Here is an 11,568-nt window from a genome sequence, read left to right on the forward strand (position 1 = left end):
TCCTAGCCCGGGATATGTTTTGATTGGTGTCTTCTTTTGTGGAATCTTCGCTCTCACCGCTAGCAGTTTCATCCCTCTCCCCAGTTCGTCTCAAACTCTGTGATGCCTCCCAAACGTCAGGAATCCTCCAAGTCAGTGTCTCAAATGTAATTTTTTAAATCTTCCCCTCAACTTTCCAAAACAATGGGAGACAAACCTCAGTTGAAGAAAGCTGAACCTGACCTACCCCGCACCGCCTCTGACACGTCTTCCCCGGGGCCGCCCTCTCTCCCTACGGACGTGGTCAGCGACTCTGACGCGTTAAGTGTTGGTACGATGAAAATGCTAATGTCGCAGTTCAAATCAGAAATAGCAGCAGAATTCCGCTCCGCTCTTGAGGCGTGCCAACAGTCCATTGATGAGATTGGAGATCGTACCAACTATTTGGAAACTAAAGGCCCATACACACTTGACGATGCACACATCGTTAACGACCGTCGTCAACGACTTCCCTTGAACTTCCCTTGAACAGCTGAGCAAACGACATGAGCATACAAACTACCAAAGACGAAAGACCAAAGACCAAAGACCAAAGACCATAGACCATTCATCGTTGAAGCATCCAAGCTGAACAGTTTATTAAAATAATGAGCTGGGAACAGGGCTGGTGAACAGTGGCTTGGTCGTTGGTCGTTGGTCTTTCACACCATACACATTCAACGACGTCTCTGGTCTGTAACGACCATAGTGGAAATTGAGCATACATGCTCCACAGATAAGCGAGGGTCGTTAACGTCCCGCGGGGCCGGGCATCGGTGGTCGTCGGATGCATACACACTTGACGATATAATGAGCGACGTCGTTGATGAGGGCTGAAATGAACGACGTCGTTCATTTTATCGTCAAGTGTGTATGGGCCTTAAGATGGAGGAGGTTGTGGGGTCTCATAACCATTTAATTGACTCTCATGACACTTTGACGTTTGCTTCAGCCCATTACATTGGCCTTGAGAGAGGCTAACATTTCTTACCGCTGGAGATTTCTTACTAAGCTTCTCATTGCGCGCGAAGGTTCCACGATCGTGATACACAACGTCGAAGAAGGAATGAAACGCCTAGAGTCCATCTAGTAGTGGCCCCTCTCCTCATCGTAGACTCCAGCAGGACTGGTCCACGGTGGAGTAGGTGGCTGATTTAGGCTGTGGATGTTTCTTTTGTTGCTGCCTATTACTCTACTCTAGGGCTTCACCCAATGCTGTGTTCACTATACATTGCTCTGTTATCTGCATTTTTATGATACCTCCGTATGTTTCTTTGTTTCAAATTTGTTTTTTTATTTTTGAAAGTTTTGGAGGTTAGCTGTTACTATAGACGGCCGTGAAGCTCTTTTACGGTTGATCTGCCGATTCAATGTATTACCCTTCCTTGTTGTTATGGTTACCTGTATTGATGTTAATACACCTGGTTTATTTGCTGCTGTGAGGCTGTCGGTCCGGCCTCCCCTTTGGCGGACCCCTTCCCCTCCTCGATATAGTTTGCAACTTCTTTGAAAGTATGTAGAAGTGGAGGTGTGTTGGGGGGGTGCTCGGGAGGCGGCTGGATTGGCATCCTCCACTTTATTCCTGGGTTGGGATGGTGGGTGGGAGACGTGCCACTACCCCTCAATTGTTCTACACAGATGCAGAGACAAGGTGTCTGGTTTTGGTCTCATGGGAGACCAGTTGTGTTGTTTAATGTGTATTATTTTTTTCATTTTTTCCCTTTTATGTGTGTTTCTTTTCTGCTTCCTGTTTGGTGATCCAGTCTAGGATTTCATCACTGTCATGTCAGCAGTTTCTAGGTCCTTCAACTCGTTTGCACTACGCTGATTTCTTTCTCGACCCATGGTGAATGTTATTTCAATTAATGCTAAGGGGCTGAACTCCCCCCATAAGAGAAAAATAGCCCTTACCTACTTCTCTAAACAGAGAGCGCATATTGTAGCTGTACAAGAGACGCATTTTCTGAATCTTATCCCCCCGTGTTTCACTAATGCTAAATACCCCCAGTGTTTTACGGCTAATGGCCCTGTAAAAAAGGCTGGAGTGACCATTCTTATTGCTCAGAACTGCCCGTTTGTACTTTCGGCCCAACACTCGGACCCCGAAGGTAGATATTTAATATTAATAGGTCATTTGGAAAATGTTGAGGTTACCATCGCCAGCTGCTACGTGCCCTATACCAAGCAGGCCCCTTTCTGCAGAAAGCTCTTTCATGCCCTTCAGGAAAAGTCTAGGGGTGCTGTTTTGCTTTTGGGCGACTTTAATTTAGCTTCTTATCCTTACATGGATAGGTCCAACCCACCTATGATTCCTCGTCCAGCAAAACCTTGTGTATCTTCAGGTCCCTTTAGAAACTTATTGGCTGAATATGGCTGGTATGATGCTTGGTGGGTCAAACACCCATCAATGCGAGACTATACCTTTTACTCCCATGTACACAGATCATATTCCCGAATTGATTTGGCCATTGTAGATAGACCGCCTTTGGCCTCGTTACGCAAGATCGATATCTATCCAATGACTTGGTCATATCATGCGCCCCTATTTTTGTGCTGGGATATTTTTCCCAACAATGCCCCCCCGGGCCCTTGGAGACTGGGCTCTCACCTTTTGAAAAGACCGGAAGGCCTCCAGGCGATACAGAAATCTTTGGAGCTGTACTTAACTACTAATCAACCATTAGATACCTCTACTTTCACCCATTGGTGTGCGCTGAAGGCCGTCATCAGAGGCTCAGCAATACAAATTGCGGCCAAATAACGTGAATCGCGTCAGAAACTTACCTCTGCTGAGCAGAACGTGGCCTCTTTGTAGATGGCCCATAAAGTAGACCCCTTAAATAAAACTATTTTTACTAGACTTTTAGCAGCCCGAGACGAAGTTAACTCCTTTGCGCTTGCTGAAGTTCACCGTAACATTCAGCGGCTTAATCAAAAATATTACTCTCTAGGCAATAGGGCAGGTCGACGTTTGGCCTGCAAACTTCGTGGCCGCAGAGCTCGAGAACAAATACAGGCAGTATACAATTCCAAAGGTGCCAAGGTTATGGACCCTTCCGATTTATTCAACGCGTTTGCGGACTACTATTCTCAACTGTATCATTTAAAGGATGACCCTAATACCCCCCAACCTGATCCTCTAGAAATCTCTGAATTTCTTTGGAATCTTCCTCTGAAATCACTATCGGCTCAAGATGCCAAACTTATTCATTCCCCATGGACTCTTGAGGAAGTTGAGGCAGCCAAAAGCTCCCTTCCTCTAGATAAAGCCCCTGGCCCCGACGGCTATACATCCAACTTCTATAAGCAATTTAATAACGTTCTGGCTCCTATTTTACTAAATGTCTTCCATGAAGCCTCTAATACTTCTTCTTTCCCTAAAGAAATGCTGGAATCCCAAATTATAACAATTCCAAAACCCGGTAAATCGCCTACTTCTGTCCAAAACTACCGCCCCATCACTTTACTTAACGTTGATGTCAAATTATTTGCGAAATTGATAGCGAACAGACTTGCTCCCCTTTTGCCCACTTTAATTAACCCGGATGAAGTTGGCTTTGTAGTAGGTAGATAGGATTCTGATAACACTAGAAGAGTGATTAATATCATTGAACACTGCCAACAGTCAGATCAACCTTTGTTGCTTCTATCACTTGATGCTGAGAAAGCATTCGATAGGCTTCATTGGAAATATATGCAGCATATGTTGCAAAGGTTTGGTATTGGAGGTCATTTTCTAAGCGCCATTTTAGCCTTGTATTCCTGTCCGTCGGCTGGAGTGTTCAACAATGGGTGCTACTCTGCGAGATTTGATGTAACCAACGTACCCGTCAGGTTTGCCCCTTATCCCCATTGATATTCGCCTTTGCGATTGAGCCATTAGCGGAATATATTAGAGGAGACACTCTGATTGTGGGTCCCCTCATAGGTGGGAACAACATAAAATAAGCTTATTCGCGGACGATATTTTATTGTGTCTTCTACAACCAGAATCTTCCCTCCCCCGATTACATGCCGTGCTTGACCGTTATGCCAAATTATCTTACTATAGACTTAACACTACTAAAACCGATGTTCTCCCACTAAACGTCACCAATAGTGAAGTCCATTCCTTGAAAACTCTTAATAAATATTCCTGACAATCACAGTCCCTTCGATAATTGGGCGTTCACCTCTCTAGAGAGGCGGATCTCCTGTCCTGTAATTTTAGTCCATTTCTCACAGCGTTCAGAACACTTACCAAAGACTGGATGTTGCAGGACGTTTTGTGGATTGGGCACGTTGCGGCAGCTAAAATGGTGCTTTTACCGAAACTGATGTTCCTCTTTAGAACCATACCTCACCCCTTCCCAAAGAAAACTTGCAATGATTTCAATAAGATCCTTTCTAACTATATCTGTGGGGGGGGGGTGGGAGAAGGAAACCGAAAATAGCTCAATCTACCCTTTCAGTTAGGGGGGGGGGGTGTAGCTTGCCCAGACTTAGAAAAATACCACATGGCATGTATTCTGAGTCACATCAGAGATTGGGCTGACTTAGATACAGCGAAGCCTTGGGTGCTTATAGAACAGACAGCTATATCCCCTTACCATCTGGCAGACCTGCTGTGGCTCCCAGTATCTGCTATCCCTGCGTCAATCAATAAATGTAAAGCGATTTCCTCTACATTGACTGTCTGGCATAATCTCTTCTCACCCGAAGCTAAACAATCACTCCCCTTTCTGCAGCTTCCATTGAGGGCAATAGCCCTTACGATTCCCAACATGTCCTTACTCTCTTGGTCTGATTGTGGTCTCCAGACCCTTCAAGATATCCATGTACAAGATACATTAGCCTCTTTTACATATCTACAAACGCACTTCCACATTCCAAAACAAGACTTTTATAAATACCTCCAAATAAGGAACTGGCTTTCTAAGTACAGCCCCAACCCCTCAGCACACACCTGCCTTCCCAAGATGCTCCCCCTCCTTACTCGCACTAAACATAGTCAAGGTAACATCTCCAAATGGTATACATATCTATTTTTTGGAAGGATGACTCATACCTTTGCTTCCCAGAGTGGATGGGAAAGGGATTTGCCCAATATCTTTACAGAGGGAATGTGGTCAAGTATCTATCACTCATGCTTTAAATTTTCAAGACGTGTCGGTCATTCAGAAATGTTTTTTAAATTGATCCATAGGGCTTATCTCACCCCAGATCGTCTTCATAAAATATGGCCAAACATCTCTCCCTACTGTTGGAGAGGATGTGGACATAAAGGGGACATTACGCACATTTTCTGGTCCTGCCCGATCTTACAACCCCTTTGGAGAGATGTTTTTGTTTTAATTTCTGAGGTGTTAGGATATGCTGTCCCTTAGGTCCCCTCTTAGCTTTATTTCATTACTCCCGATTACATGTGGCTATCTCAGACAAGTATTTATTAGGACATATTCTGATAGCCTCGAAAGCTTCTATAGCCCAACTCTGGAAATCAGAGAAGATCCCAGACATTGTTACCATTAAAATTAAAATCCACAAACCATCATATCTTTGAATCGACTGGTAGCTTATTCTCCATGGGCACGCACTCAATGTATTACTATTGATAATCTTGATTCGCCTCCTTCACGCACATAACGTGAACTTGTAAAACGTAAAGAAAAGGGTTTGATATGCTTTTAGCTTTATTTTATATTGGAGCTTGTTCACCCTGGCCCCTTTTAAGGGACTCCCTAACTTTACGCATTTAAGTCGTTGTGTTGAACTTGACTATGATGTATGATATACATGTTGACATGTTTGGCTCCGCTCCCGTTTTGTTTTGTTCTATTGGATTGGTCCCACCACTGAAATTCAATCAAAACTATTAAATAAATTAAAAAAAAGGATATGTATTCAATATATCACAATGGGGGTAATTCCAAGTTGATCGCAGCAGGAACTTTTTTAGCAGTTGGGCAAAACCATGTGCACTGCAGGGGATGCAGATATAACATGTGCAGAGAGAGATAGATTTGGGTGGGGTGTGTTCAATCTGCAATCTAAACTGCAGTGTAAAAATAAAGCAGCCAGTATTTACCCTGCACAGAAACAAAATAACCCACCCAAATCTAACTCTCTCTGCAAATGTTATCTCTGCCCCCCCTGCAGTGCACATGGTTTTGCCCAACTGCTAAAATTTTTCCTGCTGCGATCAACTTGGAATTACCCCCAATGTACAGTATATATATATATATATATATATATATATATATATATAGTTACATGGTTACAATTTATACAGTAAGCAGTTAATACAAACTAAATCAAATACATACAGTTACAGGCCAGCATACAATACCATTCCCTCAATGCATCCTCCGCTCTATATATCTCTCTCTCTCTCTCAGCAAATAAATACAGGAACTGGGCAAACAGCATCTCAAACAGCACCCAGGGAAAAAGAACAGAGACCCCTGTGTGTCTCTTCAGCAATGTACTATATAGTTTGGGGGAGTGCACAGACTAGTCTAGGGGAGGGAACTTTCTCATTCATGATGAGTCACTGATTGGTTCATATGCAAACATGGTTCAGCCTTGAAGACATCAAAAGGGCTGGCCTAAGTTTCCTGTCCATAACGTGCTTGGAATGTCTATTGTTCTAATAAGAGTGACTTTAGCTTTCATACATTTAATCATATCTATTTGTTGCAATGAGCTACAACTTAATAACAGGCATCAAATTGATATACACATTAATCTGGTTGCTTTAATACCAAGCACGACATGTCTATCTTGCTCTGCTCCAATAATACACATACATGACGTTACTCCATTATATAATTAAAACATTATGATGTCTGGCGCTTGATATGTTATAATGTGCTGTATGAAATATGTGTCGAATCTATCTCTGTGGCATGTCTGTGTAAATGCGTATGTTACCATATATTGTTGTGCTCGCTGCGCGTATTTGCAAGCATAGTGACTCATAATGTGTGGAGTCTGTACGTTCTCTCTATGTAATATTTTTGACTTCGACATGACGCACAGGTAATGTGCGTCTTGGTGCACAGTTGTCCTGTCCATGTCAGGGCTTTCAGCATCAGTTACTTTCTGAAGAAATCTGGGCGTTGTTATTAATGCAATCAGACATATAACATTGGTCATCTTACATTTCCAGGCTTCACCCTCAACACCCGGATTCAGGACATCATTGCCCGGCGCTACACTACTAAGGAACTGTCTATTCATTTTGAGGATTTCATAGCGTGTATGATGCGCCTGGAGACCCTTCTCAGTGAGTGCCGACGCTACTTTACACCCTGTTCCTCACCGTTACCCATTGTCAGTGGCTAGGGAGGCACTGGCTAGTATCAGAGGCTGATCCAGGATTACGCCCACGTATATGAATCTGAGGGGTCATGTGGGCATTACATAAAGATGCAGCAGTATATACTTTGTTACCCTACATATAAGTTTAAAATATCTTCTTTGTATTATTCTGTTTATTCTTATAGTAAAAAAAAAACTTGAGTTTACTGGTGAATGCACATATATTGGCAAGTTGCTCAATCAGATAGTGATGTCACTCAGGTGCTAAAAGGGAGGGGTAATTCTGTGTAAGAAAAAACAATTTGTGTTCCCTAATGCACACTGAGTGAGAAATAACACTACATTATAATCAGATAATACGGAGATCTTAGTTGCATATATCTGCAGATATAGGGTTAAGCCCCCAGGCCGATCGGCAAGGCGTCTCCGTCACTGGGGGTCTCCAATACTAGGTATGGGTCCGGGGTGCAGGACCCCATCACGTCGGCACAGGTCGGCTACCCCAGGTCAGCACACACGTAAAAATTATTAAGGGTTAATAAGAAGCACATAAGTGCTATGTAGGTGAAGTGTGATTAAAATAATACAAATATATATACAAAGTGATAGGGAAATCATAAGTGTTAATAAAGTGTTAGGGTGTGCCGACCTGAAGCCGCCCAGCCATACCGACATAGGGGCCACCGCACCCCACACCCACCCCGTAAATAATTACACATATGTCTGGGTCTGAATGCCCAGTGTAAGGCCTACTGGAGAATGACAGGAGAGGCGCTGCCTCCTGCCTACCCTGACCGCACGTCACTGCTGTAGATGCCTGGGGGTGCAGGGAAGGTGTAACCACACTCACACAACCACATCCCACTTTGCACCATACAAATGTACATGAAGCTGGGGCATCGTGGCCATACCCACAGTGCCCTAGCCCATACAATGTCCCAGGGCCTGGAGAGCAGGCCACATGCCCCTCAGAACTACAAACTCTGCCCTCTACATTGTATTACCCTTCTTACAGTTTCTCAGTGTAATTATTTCCTTTTATTTCTCCTCAGAGATGTTTAATTTCCTGGATACAGACAAGAGTGGAAAGATCAGTCTGTCCGTCTCTGAGGTAAGTGTCTCTCTGGCGACTCAGGGAAATGTATGGAAACCAGTAGGCAGGAACGATCGGCCGCTCATCCCACATTCTTCAAGTGCTGTTTTGAAAATGAAAGCCAAAGTCTGATAAGACATTGACATTCACAGGGGGGCCGGGACAGCCAGATACACTAACATCAAGTATCCACGCCGCTTTGTGCATTTAGCCTCAATTGTCTAAAGGAAATAACTGCTCTCTTCTTCTCCTCCCCTCTTACCACCTCTGCATGTGACCCTGGGGGAGATGCACCAAGCTTTGGAGAGAGATAAAGTGGACAGTTGTCCAAAGTAACCTACCACCTTCTGTCATTTACCTGATGAGTTGCTTTGGATTCGGTATAATATACTGATGGACGTTTTACTGATGTTTTATTATAATAACAGCAGCATCCCGACCATACGAATCTCTACAGCCCCCCAGAAAGTACCCTTACCCGCCCCTGCCCCCTACCCTAACCCTCCCTTGTGGGTGCCTAACCCTCCCCAGTGGTGCCTAACCCTAACCCTCCCTTCCCCGCTGCCTAAACCTAACCTCCCCGCTTGGTGCATAACCCTATCTTCCCCTTGTAAGTGCCTAACCTCACCTCCCCAGAAACCTAACCACCCCCTTCGAGTCCCGGCACCCTAAACCTAACCCCCTTCTAATGCCTAAACGAAACCTCCCACCCCCCACGGCAGGACGCAAGCGTGTCCTGCTAAAAGATTGTTCGGGATTCCAGTCGTCTGTATTTTGACGCCGGGATCCCGTTCTCCGTTGGGATCCCGTCCGGCAGCTTTGTAAGTACATCCAGTTGCTTTGGGCAGCTTTTCCACTTTATCGCTCTCCAAGGTTTGATGCACCTCCCCCTCCCGTCACTTGTTGTTTCCTATATTCATTCCAGGTTTAACTAACAATGTAATCTCACTATAACTACACTCTTGTGGCTCCATTGCTATCCTTTCATGTAGCAATTACTAACTGCAGTATGTCTCTCAGATTACCATCCTGTCCGTCAGATCGCATGCCCACCCAAGAACTTTTGAGAAACCCTTATATGAATGATGTCTTTTTTTTCCTTATGCCAGTAGTCACAAAACTATTTTTAATCAAGGTGCTCTAGAGTATCAGATTATTTCACTGCACTCCTAGGCCAAAAGTTTCTAATTGCGAAATTCAGAAAAACATAATAAATTAAGTAAATTGTGTTTATATGTCAGAGTCAGTTGTGTGGTGAGGGACAGGATTCGCTTCTGTTACTCCACGCAGTTTATGATGGAAGCCGCCAGCGCTGGTTTTGCCTATTACATTGGCCACAAATAACTTTATTTGGTCCTGGATCACCAGCCCAGGGCCCCCCTGCAAGTGTCCCGGGGAACCCCAGGGAGCCACAGCACACAGTTTGGGAACCACTTTTATCAAAGGTTTTTCTGTAACGGGCCATCAAACAAATCATCTCTTCTCTCTCCGCAGTGGCTCTGTGCCGGACTGATATGAAGGATGAAGACTGGTAAATACATCATTCTGTGACAACAGACGGACATTACAGACCTATGTGTAACTCTCGCCCTCGCTGGTATAGGGTGGAGGCATGCACTGTGGGGACGGCCAACCTTTAAAAGTGGCTCTGTAGCCGGACCGGTCCTAGATCATGTGGACCTCAGGACAAAAGTTTTCTTTGGCGCCCCGCCCCCACATTTGTATACATTATGTGTAGTATGTATTTCACGTCACATCTCATATCTATCTATCTATCTATCTATCTATCTATCTCATATCTATCTATCTATCTATCTCATATTTATCTATCTATCTATCTATTTCATATCTATCTACCTATCTATCTATCTATCTATCTATCTATCTATCTATCTATCTATCTATCTATCTATCTATCTATCTCATAGCTCTGTCTCTCTCATATCTATCTATCTATCTATCTATCTATCTATCTATCTGTCTCATATCTATCTATCTATGTATCTATCTATCTCATATCTATCCATCTATCTATATATCTCATATCTATCTATCTATCTATCTATCTATCTATCTATCTATCTATCTATCTATCTATCTATCTATCTCATAGCTATCTCTCTCTCATATCATATCATATCTATCTATCTCATATATATCTATCTATCTATCTATCTATCTATCTCATCTATCTATCTATCCATCTATCTCATATCTATCTATCTATTTATCTATCTATCTCATATCTATCCATCTATCTATCTATCTATCTATCTATCTCTCTCATATCTATCCATCTATCTATCCATCTATCTCATATCTATCCATCTATCTATCTATCTCATATCTATCTATCTCATATCTATCTATCTATCTATCTATCTATCTATCTATCTACCTACCTCTCGTGGACAAAATTCCAGAAATAACTTGAAAGTGAGAAAAGTCATAGGCATGCACCATTGTTTTTTCCATATTAAATATAAATCAGACTTTGCATTTGATTTTTGATTCATAAGAATTCTAATAAACAAATGACAATGGAATGGACAAAAATGTTGGGACTCTCTTGTCGACCAGACGCTGTATAGCATCCCGATGGAGGACCTCTATGTCACCTAAAATAGATGAGACTATTGCTAAAATTTGGCACATACATTGGATGGAGTAAATCACGAGTATATTGCGAGGGTCTTCTACAAAGTTGATTAAAGTCTGGGATTCCTGGACTTCTCACTGTAAAGTCACCCCTGCATTTACCTGAGCGAACGGGATGGTTTGACTAGCTACTTGAATACTGGCCTGACCAGTCGGGTTGCCCTCCCTCCCCCCCACCCCCCTTTTTTTCTGTCTTAATTTTCTTTGTTTCTTTGCCTTTTCTGATGTTCTGTCTTCTTACTGGCTCTTTATTCTCCTTATAAAATATAAAAAATTAGATAACACTACGGAGTTTTCTTTTTTCAATGTGTTTTTTATATACATTGTAATATTGTTTGGATTTGTCTATGGATATTGCTCTTATGGACAATGTTCAAGGACCTCTGCGTAGGTCACTTTATTATGTTCTGTCTATTTCTCTGTCTTCTCGCAATGAAACATTATCATATGAAAAAAAAAATGTTGGGACCCTTAAAATAATTGATTGTTGCACACCC

The 11,568-nt window shown here is 43.0% G+C and overlaps 1 pseudogene; it reads left to right on the forward strand.

The window, feature by feature from the left end:
* Positions 1-11,353, forward strand: part of LOC134910700 (calpain-8-like) — a 135,417-nt pseudogene extending 124,064 nt beyond the window's left edge.
* Positions 11,354-11,568: the final 215 nt, after the last annotated feature.

This window comes from Pseudophryne corroboree, chromosome 4 (genome assembly GCF_028390025.1).
Source record: "Pseudophryne corroboree isolate aPseCor3 chromosome 4, aPseCor3.hap2, whole genome shotgun sequence".
In the NCBI taxonomy this organism is placed as follows: domain Eukaryota; kingdom Metazoa; phylum Chordata; class Amphibia; order Anura; family Myobatrachidae; genus Pseudophryne; species Pseudophryne corroboree.